Here is a 10,577-nt window from a genome sequence, read left to right as displayed (position 1 = left end):
CTGTAGCTTGCAGTTTAGTTCATAACTTTACCGCTGTCGGTTAGCGCTGCATACCATATACTAAAATAAAAGAAACAGAGTGAGAAATAGTAATTGTTTCTAATTTTGAACCCATTAGCTTTTAAGTAATGTTAAAATATTGAGTAGTGTTAAAAAGGCGTAATATTATAAATAGTAAGCCATTGGAGAAGTTAATAAATAAAAAAATATGAGTGAGTAAGAGACACTTAACGGCCACTTGGCGAACCGGTCACGAAAAATGTGGTCGAAAAATGGGCTTGCGACGTAGGTGGGCGCAACGGCTGCGGCAGCCGTACGCAGCTTTGCTGTTTGCAAATACACTGCTCGTAAGTTTGTATGCTTGTATGATGTACTTGTACGGTTAAATCTGAAGATGGCCACTTTTCCCGGGCGCACGTCCAGCGTCTTCGGAGCAAAGTAACGACGTAAGGACGAGCGCGGTGCTGTCATCACTAGCAAAGCCGGTGAGTATTTTGCCCGTTGGTTTGATTTTCCGCTCGCATTCCATTCTTGCTGGGCTGTAGGGTACTGGACGCAAAAATGAAAAAGCGAATCTGACACAGCGCATTGTACAAATGTGGAAATTACAGACTTTGGATCGCTCGTCGCGGAGTGAAATGCACGTGCAATTTCTCGAGCGACCGTTGTGGGCTACATTGAATGAGCAGGGATTGATTTTGACAGCGTATGAAGAATAAAAACGGAGAGGGCCACAGCTAGTTTACAGCGCGTATCTATTTATGCAGGAACATGAGTTGTTGCTTCGCGCTTCTTGAGAGACCCCCAGTGAGCGATTCTGAACACCGCGTTGACGATAGCCACATATAAACCCCAAACGCGTACAACTCGGCGGCTTGTGAGGGCTCGTACTGAGAAGCAGCGTGCTAAATTCGACTCGATATAAGGTGAGGACGAAATATTTTGTCAGGACGTGAACTCATTTTCTTTATTTTGAAAGAATGGTGAGTCGGCTACCTCCGCAATGATTTTATGGAAGCAGTAGGTTTTCAATACAACTGCAGCTGGCACCAGCTGGCACTTGGTAACCGCGGTTACCAGAACTTTGTGTTTTATTTACTGCTAACATATTTCAGAATTCGTATGTTTATAATTGGAAAAATTATCCTAATAATCGTAGTAATTTCATTCATAGTATGCACCTTAGCATTGGCACGTGGCTGTGTACTATAAACTGACGGGTGCACTCTCGTGGTAATGATTTGTTGCTACACTACGTATATATTTATTTGCAAACACTGAAACATGGAATTCTGGGCTATGGGCAGGTTTACACGAGGCATTATATGTAGAAAATAACGGTAGGTGAGAAAAAGGATTATGACAAAGGCCTGAACCAAATAGCACAAAATTTAATTATGCGTTCACCGTTGGAGATTAATTTATTTTAAGACTGTGCCAAACTAACATTAGTGTAGTGTGCTGGTTCCAGTTAGCAAACTATTAGATTTTGCTAATCTCAAGAAAGTGGCGTTTAGAGCGTAGAAAACTACTTAAGCAACTGCGGTAAGGTCTCGACAAATGCCTGGCACATACAGGGTGGCTGAACAGTTTAAAAGATCACTGAACAGGGGTAGAAGGGGAGCCTCAGATCTTAACCCAAGCCAACGTTTCGACAAGCGGATTTGTCTTCGTCTAGCTGCCCAAATGAAGACAAGTCCTCTTTATAGAACTGTGGCTCGACTTGCAAACTGAGGCTTCCTCTCAACCTTCGTTCTGTGCTCTGGCACATACAGGGATACAAAAGAAAAAATTCACAGTATAGTGTTTAATGTGGGGAAACAAGTTTAAGGCCATGCGGCACATTAGTAGTACGCCACGCAGCAGCCTGAAAATGTCTTGTAATAACCTCTGTGTGAATGTGAAATTTGAATTTCCTTGTAGGGAGCCAGTACTAATGCTTTTAACTATCTTGCTTGAGGTTAATTTTCTTTATCGAGCCAGCACGTTGTCTCTCTGCCATACTGATATTGCTGCAGGACTAGAAAAACTTTATTGCCAATTTGCCATATGAAATATACCTTTAGGTGCAGCTATTGCTTGTTTAGTTTTATTTCATCTGACATAAAGGCAAAAAAGTGCACCAATTTTACCATACATCTTCATGCAGGTGTTAAAACTTGGCATCTGATGGAGTCCGTCTCCCAAGCTTCATAGCTGGATCTTTGTGTAACAAAGACTGCAGGCATGGTTCATGCTGGAAGCTGCACTTTCCAGCCATTCAAGGTCTGCACTGCATTGATGCTACTTTCATTTCTGGGCACATCGCTACTCCAATCTGTAACTTGGTACAGTGCCAGCTGACCTGACAGTGCTGTTTTGCTGGGCCATTGTTATTTGTACAGGTGTGTTATTGTGAGCCTCAATTGCATCATATATGTTTACTGGATTAATATAGACATACTCATGTTACTTTTGCTAGGGCCATCAGCATGCTTAACCCGAATGCTCAACAGCGTGCCCTAAACTGACGCAGGCATTGCAAAGTGTTGGCCACTGGAGCTGAGACAAGGCCTCAGCATATTTGTGGTGGCTGACGACAGCTGGAGTGCAGTTTGATACAAGTTGTTTTCGACTTTCTGAGGGAGTGCACTCTTGACAAGGCTGTAACGCTGCAACTGCATTTTGCTCGTGTCTGCAGCTGAACATGTTACAGTTTGCTTATCTAGTCAACCTTACATGCTGTGTGTGACTGCTCGTGCTCCCTTTTTTTTTTCCTGCTTGAAACAAAGTTTAGGAAAGGAGGAGCGAATGTGGATTCATGATGTTTATAAAGTTGAATGACAAATACATATGCTGGCTACAGTTCAGCTTTTTAAGGCCAAACTTCTTTATTCTCAGGTTCATGACTTCATGAGCTTTGATTCTAAACCTGAAATGTGCATGAGCAGTCACACATCATGTCAAATTGCTAAGCAAACTTCGTGTTTTCTGTGTGCGCATGTAATTTTCTTAGTGTGTAATTTTCATCTGAATACTCAGTACACTACAGAATGCTTGCACGTTTGGTGTTTTTCATGTAAGTTATTTATTGAAACTGAGAGGAAATAGTCTCTTCCCGAATAGTACATATCAAAGGTGAAACTATAGCCTAACAGAAAAACACACTCACATGGAAGGTAACAAGACACAAGGTTGACCAACAACTCATCCTTATTCCAGGGCGCAGACGAATATAAACGTGAAAGGGAGAGGGAATGTGGGGCATTATTAACACAAAAAAATGACGTGCGTGAGATTGAAAGCTAAAACCAATGTGAGGAAACGCGGCTGAAACACCAGCGCCGCGATAACAAAAGGGGGGCGGTAGGTGGAACGGTGATGGCTGGAGACACCAATGAGAGCCAACTTAGTCAAGCACTAGGGTGCTAAAAACTTGTACAACTGTCCGAGGTATTTCTTCTTTTCGACGAGCGCCACAAGACAGTGCTGATGAAGATCCTCGTAGTCATTATGTAATTGCCACTGCTTCCAGCGCTGCCTGCATTCACTGCACATTCTTGTTGTGGGCTCCCAATGCTTGCAGTGTTGAGACAAATGCCCCCCTCCTGAGAAGCATTGTTGGAATACCTTGCGTGCTTCTTTGCTCGTTCATTATAGCACCTACCAATCTGTTTTACGTACACTTTACCACACTAGATGGGAAACCTGAAGCCAACACCACTTCACAACCACGCATATCGCACCTGGGCACCTTTTCAATATTTTTAACCTTTGAGCACATTAAAACGCTTAGGGGGGCATACATCTCAGCACTGCAAGCATTGCAAGCCCACAGGATCTGCCCACTGGTGCACGAGCTGACCTGCTTGGCTAGGAAGAGCACCCAGGTAACTCAAAACGTGCTGGAAGCAGTGGCAATTAATGACTATTAGCATGGCCTCTGTGGCACCTACTGAAGAAGAGCAGAAATGTCTTGGACAGTCCTACAAGTTTTTAGTGCCCCAGTGTTTGACTAAGTTGGTTTTCTTGTTTGTGCTTCTAGCCGCCCCAACCTCTCCCCCCCCCCCTTTTTGTTGTCGTCGCTTGTGTTTAGCCACATTTCTTCACGCATTGGTTTTAGATTTAATCTCTTCCAGGTTGGCCTTTTACAGCACCCATGTTCATACATTTTCTTCTTTATATTCTGCTCTTATCCTGCGGCATTGACTTCATTTATTTCATTGTGACAACTGAGTGCATTTTTCGTGTTAACGCCCTTCACTTCTTTACCCTCTTCCTTTTGCTTTCATATTCTTCTGCATCCTTGAACAAAGATTAGTTGTTAGTCAGCCTCATGTACTTTCGTATTCCTTGTGTCTTTTTCTGTTAGGCTATAGCTTCAACTTTGACATGAAACAACTAGCTCAGATCTAGATCATCCTGGAGTAGTAAATGTTCTGGCTAAAGATTTCATAATACTCAAATATTTGAGCTGAGTTTTTAAAAGCTTAAAGATGACACCTCGAACTGAAAAAAAAAGAACTAAATCGATAATGAATGATTTTGTAGTGACAAGTTCCTCATGCATAATATAGAAGTAGAGCTCATATACATTTTTTTTTTCAGAAATTTTAAAGGTTTTTATTATTTTTATGGACACTTAACTCCCTGACAACTTTCTTGTGTTTGACAGCGAAGGCTACACAAGAAAGGGAATGAGTCCAGCCTTTGTCTCCATGCCACTGACAGTGGGTTGTTCAGGAGAGGGGTGATGAGGGGAGGTTGAAAGGATGGTGCGGGTTTTTTGCTGTCCCGACAGTATGGGGGCAAAAGCCTATTTCTTTCCCTTTCTTGTGTAGCCTTCACTGCATAGCCACTGAGTTTTCCATGAATACAGTCGTACTGTAGTCAGAAAAATTCAAAAGGCTATCACATGATAGGATCTTTAACCCCTAGGTAGGGAAATGGCTTTTGACTGTAGTAAATGCTGCAAATTATAAAAAAAAAATTGAGATGGTCAAGCATCCAGATGCATTCAACATGGAATGGCCATAAAGAAAGGATGTGTTATTATTGTGGTTACTGCACTGTTCTGTCAGAATAATCTCGGGTTCTTCCTGTATGCCTTGTAAGTGCACATTATTAGCCATGCCTATAGAAAAGCTGCTACATTATGAACCCAGTGTGCATGGCATTTTCAAGCTATTAAGTTTTCTGTATCATTCTTGCAATGTGCCTGAGAGCCACCTTTATAACTGCAGGTGTGGTTATGGCTGTGCTGCTTGTGCCACTCAACACCGATTTGGTCCTGGAAATTGCTGGAACACCTTGGATGCGTGAAAGAGCTGCCGTCCAGAGCCTAACTGCGGAAGCGTGTTGCTACATTGCAGGCTCAACTACCATGGAGCACACCATGCCATTTCAGTCGACATATTCAAAAGTAAGTGAACTTTCCCAGTAGAAATTCTATTATACTGAATATATTTTCAGTATTTTAGGATATGTACTTAGTACTTAGATCATCTTAGCATGAGCCACTTTGGTGCTTTAAACCCCATGAACCAAGCAAGGCTGAATTTGAGAAAGATGGCTTCAGAGTATGAAAGAGCACTGAAGAAGGGTAGAGGAGAAGCCTCAGTTCGCAAGCTGAGCCAGTGTTGTGACAAGGGGACTTGTCCTTGTCTGGGTAGCACCATCATAACTAGCAGGGTTTAAATGCACTTTTGCCTCAGAAGAACGAAAGCTAGGGAGGGAGAAGAAAGAAGCAGGGCAAGGAGTGAAAGAGTGTTTCCTCGGGGTATGAATTTATGAGCCTGGAACCGGTGAACCCTGTGACCTGAAAACGAAAATAAAAAGTGGCAGTAGCAGAAAAAAGTATAATTCAAGGTAGATAATGACTCAGCATTGAAAGCAGGTTTAAAGGGTACTCAACTTCTGACCTTTTTGGGGGGGGGGGGGGGGGGGAGGTTGTTTACGTAGTCCGGTTTGAGCAAAGGACCTGCAGATGCTCCCTTCGTCTGATGCGTGCATATGAGTGCATTGAGACAATTCAGTAAAAGCTTGGTAGGGTAGTAAAGGAAACAAAAAGATAGTGTGGCTAGATATTCTTAATTTTCGAAAGGAGCAAGAGAAAGTCACTGCTTGCAATGGAAGTCGGCATCGCAGTGTAGTAGCGCAGTCCCGAGTCCCATCGTTCCGTGCGGTGTGCGCCACCAGCAACGACAGGCATTGGCATTGCCATTGCATGATACATCTCCAGGGATTGTTGCCTCATGCTGTTGCGCCTGTATGTGCAAAAGCATCGCTGCCGCTCGGCGATGCCTCCGCTCGCCACTTCGCTGTAAGCGGGTCAAGCTCTTCGTGCACTTCGAGTAATGCGGCTTAAAATGAATGCGTTTGGGTCGGGACCGAAAGATATTTCGAATAAAATGATATCGTTATAACGAGGGATTACTGTAGTGCAAATATCTCTAAAGGAAAATTAGAATTCCTTACATACATTCCCTCTGCCCTATAGCTAGTAGGGACAACACTCCCATAAAGCATTAATTGTACAGTTTATTCTCAGCATGTGTAAAATCCACTACCCCCCCCCCCCCTTCTTCAGACAACAGCAAAGCTGCAAGTGTTTTTCTAAACATATTTCCTTGTCACCACTGCTTTGGCTCCACTTGAATCCTTTTCTTCAGATAATGTCTCGCTAGGCAGGTGTAGTCTACTTTGATTTGCTTTTTTTTTTCTATTGTCCTCTTCTGGAAAGCTCAGTATTCCCCTGTGGCCATATATCTTGTTAGATCTCTTTACGATGCCTGTCTGTACCCTATCAAGAAACAGGTGTCATAATCCAACCTGCTTGAGGTGGTTATCTTGTAGCTTATCCTGCTGCTGCCACTCTTTATTTTCGTTTTAGGTCACCTTGTCACAGGTTGCAGGCTCATAGAAATTGGTACCCAAGGAAATATTCTTTCACTCCTAGCCCTGCTTCAAGCTTGCATCTGTACAAGACATGGCAGAACAGAATTTGTCAAGGTACATGGGTGCCTTCAAATGTTATTAGCACTGACTTGGTCTTTCTCATCATTCAAGTGGAACGGATTGTCGCATGCCGCGGTTGAAAAGTTTATAAATGTTCGGTTTCCGAAAGACCTTTTCCAGTTTCGTGAATTACCTCCCGGTACAAATTCACGGGGGCCATCATGCAAGATTGGATGATATGAGTTTTGGCTTGAATAAATAACGAGGTAACTGCTGCTACCTTTTGCACAGTGAATTCGTTGGTGGTCTTCAGAAGGATGACATTCTGGTGGTACTTGATTTTCAGGGTTCTTTCTAGCCCTCCCTCTTCCCTACCTGGCTTTTGTACAGAAGCAAAGGTGCATTAAACCCTGCAGTAATGATTGAACTGCCCAGATGAGAAGTTCTCTTGTCAAAATATTGGCTCAGTTTGCAAACTCCAACTTGCCCTAGACCCTTCTTCACAGCTCTTTTATAAACCAACCAGCCTACTTAATTTAGCTTGCGTAGCCATATACTATAAAAAAGATGTTCACTCTGTCAAGCAGCAATAAATTGTGGATTGAGGTGAAGATGTTTCTGACATAGAGTGCTACACCACTGTCAGGCTAAGTTAATGTACACCTTCTTTTGACCCTATGCAGCATTTTTGAACATCAGCTTCTGCCTAGTGCATGATATGGAATTTTGTAGGCTGTGCACCAGCCTTAACTTTGCATAATTTTGAGTGTATGCTGCAATAGTCTAATGTGACTAGTGGTGGTGATCCACTTGGTCTGAAGCAGCCTCAGTTGTAATGCCACACCTTGCATTGACCAAGGGGCGGCACCTAATGTCTGCTGGCTGTCTTGCCCGTGTGTGCAAACTGTTCAGCTATGGTATACAAAAGCACATAGAAAGTTCTGTTGAATTAAAACAAACATGGAATGCATGTTTGAAATGAACAATACCAAATAAAGAGGCAGAAGTAAACTGTTTTGTGACTATATTTCAGCAACCCTTTGGCCTTCAGTTATGACCAATACAATAGTTAAGCAATTAAACATACTTATGCAAAAAATATGGTTCAATGCATTTTCTACCTGTTATATCACGAGATGTAAGTTTGGTTTGGCTCTTTAGGTTTAATGTCCCAAAGTGGCTAAGGCTATGAGAGACACCATAGTTGCGGGTTCAGGAAATTTCGACCACCTGGGGCTCTTTAATGTGCACTGATATCGGACAGCACAGGGGCACCTTGCTTTTTCCATCCATCAAGAAGCGGCTGCTATGGCCCAGATATAAATATAAAGTGCTAACCGCATGAGTGACACTTCACGGCGGTGAGCTTAAGGCGCGCGTCTTTGGGGAAAGGCCGTGGCGCTGCTCTAGATGAGCCGTCGTCAAACTGTTCTCTCTCATTCCTTCCGCGCGTGGCTCGAAAAACGTCGCGCATCAAATTGCCAAGGGTGGTGCGATAGTCTTTGGGGAAGGACCAGTGAAATTGGAGTTCGATGTACGACGCAGCTTCCCTATACTTTTGCATGGAGTTTTCAAGGGGATATTCCACGAGTTTGATGGAACCATAATTCGAATTATCCTGGTTCAGCTCTAGTCATTATCTGCGAGTACTTGCCAAATCTACCCTATCCCATCGTATTTTTCGTTATTTTCCTTTCGTTGTCTAGATCTGTTGTTACTGCCTGTCCTAAGTATATATATTCTTGCTACTTTTAGTACTTCGCTACCTATTGGTAAACTGCTATTCCTTCCCGAGGCTGTTAAACATTACTTCTGTCTCCTGCGTGTTGATCTTTAGACCTACCTTTCTGTTTCTCCTGCCTAGGTCATCAATAATTTTTTGCAGTGGGTTAAAATGTTAAGCATGGAGGTTGAAAACAAAATGCAGTTTCTCAAAGCGAAATAAACTCAGGACTACAGAAATTGAGAGCTTGTTCGAGAGGTAGAAAGCGAAAGAGTGTTTACAGTTTACCAGGTTCGTTGACGCCGGCATCTTTGAGACTCGAAACTTGGGCTGCACTGCTGGCTGGGCATCTATGCGAAGCATCTACCAAGCGAGCTGCGCAGTGCTGCGAGGAGCCAAATTCTTTCAGCAGCATGCACACCGGTGCCAGCATGTTGCCTCTCCCCCATCTCCTCTGCAGGCCATGGTGTGGCTTATCAAGTGCATGCCTTTTAGAGGCTTAGTTATAGCCTTGACTCAAATTTGTGTGACCTGCTATCGAAATGTCTCCTCCCCATCTCAAGGGGTCCAACGGCTGAAAACCACTGTTCTAACATGCACAGTGCTACAGGGCTGTGTCAAAATGGAACTGCCATGTTTCATTTTGCTATTTTTGTGTACTACCACTTGCATAGCCATATGCAAGATCTATTTGTGTATGGCATGGGCTGATGAAGGAGAATTGAAAAGATACATGTGTTTTCTTTTTTCAGATTGTCTGATGCAGTACATAGCAAAACATCCGAAAACAGATGTGCCTGATGAAGTACAAATTCAGTCATGCCGCCAACATCTGCGGCGCTTCTCCATTGAGGCCAGCCGGCAAGGACATCGCAGGAAAATCTCAGTTGCCGATGATTCCAATAAAGCTGGAATCTGAGCTCGACTTTCTATATGCTGCTTATTCAGTGCGTGCTTCAGTAGGTGAGCCATTTCTGCTGCTACCTGGATGCACAGAAGCTGTAAGCTTGCATGCTCAGTATATCACTTAGCAGGTTAGCAAATACAGCATCGTCTCCTTAGCCATCAGGGAAAATAGGGGCACTACCAGCATTCTGTATTTTCTTCACCAATGAACTGTAACTATATGTGGTACACAAGATGACACACCATTCAGTGTGCTGTACCACGGCCGGTCTCGAGGGAGAGCGCGCTTCCCTTACGGCCTCACCTAGTGGGGTCTGTTTTGACCTCCCGCCGCACCTCGGTGGGGTTGCCACCGCCCCACTGCTGTGCCTCTGCTACCGCCATTCATGCGCAAAGGAAACGCACTCGCTCTTTGTCCAGCCCGCGTCAGATGCAACCGGCAGGTCCTGACATTTCACTCCTTTGGTTTATACAAAGATGCCATAATCAGCGTCTAAGATTTATCATGTACGAGGAATAAAATATAGTCAACACCCCTTGTCCTTCAACGAAGGACAAGCGGTGTTGACTATAATTCTTGTCCTCGTAGAAGAGTGTACATGAGGCTGCTTCTTTAGCTAGTTTCAAGATAGTGCAAGCGTCACACCCGAAGTCACCGATCAACTTATCAATGTATTCATCGACGTAAGCTAAACCTGAATATGTGACAGTGGGTAATGGGATGACAGGAGATGCCACCACAATTCCTTCATTTCTTTGGTTACTGATTGCGGCCAAGCAGAAATGATTTCTTCGGCATCGACGAAAGCTGCCTTGATTTTGCTCCAAGATGAAACTTCCGTCTTGACAACGTGGTCAAGTGCCGCTGTTATGGTCCTTGTGTCTAGCATCTCGTTCTTTCCGCACATTAGCCTTACTTTCCCTAAGAGAGCCTCAATGGGGCGCTATTGAGTTTCCTGGTGAGGGCGAAGCCGACACCATTCCCCAGGAGGTATTCGAAAACTTGTACAGT

General features: G+C 43.8%; 1 long non-coding RNA gene across 1 annotated transcript; it reads left to right on the top strand.

Moving 5' to 3' along the window:
• The first annotated feature begins 216 nt into the window (after window positions 1–216).
• On the top strand, window positions 217–9,813 carry LOC146183578 (uncharacterized). The gene is made up of 4 exons (XR_014708778.1): window positions 217–485; window positions 2,150–2,265; window positions 5,223–5,401; window positions 9,412–9,813. It is a non-coding gene; the product is annotated as an uncharacterized LOC146183578 (long non-coding RNA).
• The last annotated feature ends 764 nt before the right edge of the window (window positions 9,814–10,577 follow it).

This window comes from Amblyomma maculatum, chromosome 7, assembly GCF_055883805.1.
Source record: "Amblyomma maculatum isolate TAMU_Amacu chromosome 7, ASM5588380v1, whole genome shotgun sequence".
Lineage (NCBI taxonomy): Eukaryota > Metazoa > Arthropoda > Arachnida > Ixodida > Ixodidae > Amblyomma > Amblyomma maculatum.
This window is presented reverse-complemented; position numbering and strand designations above follow the sequence as displayed.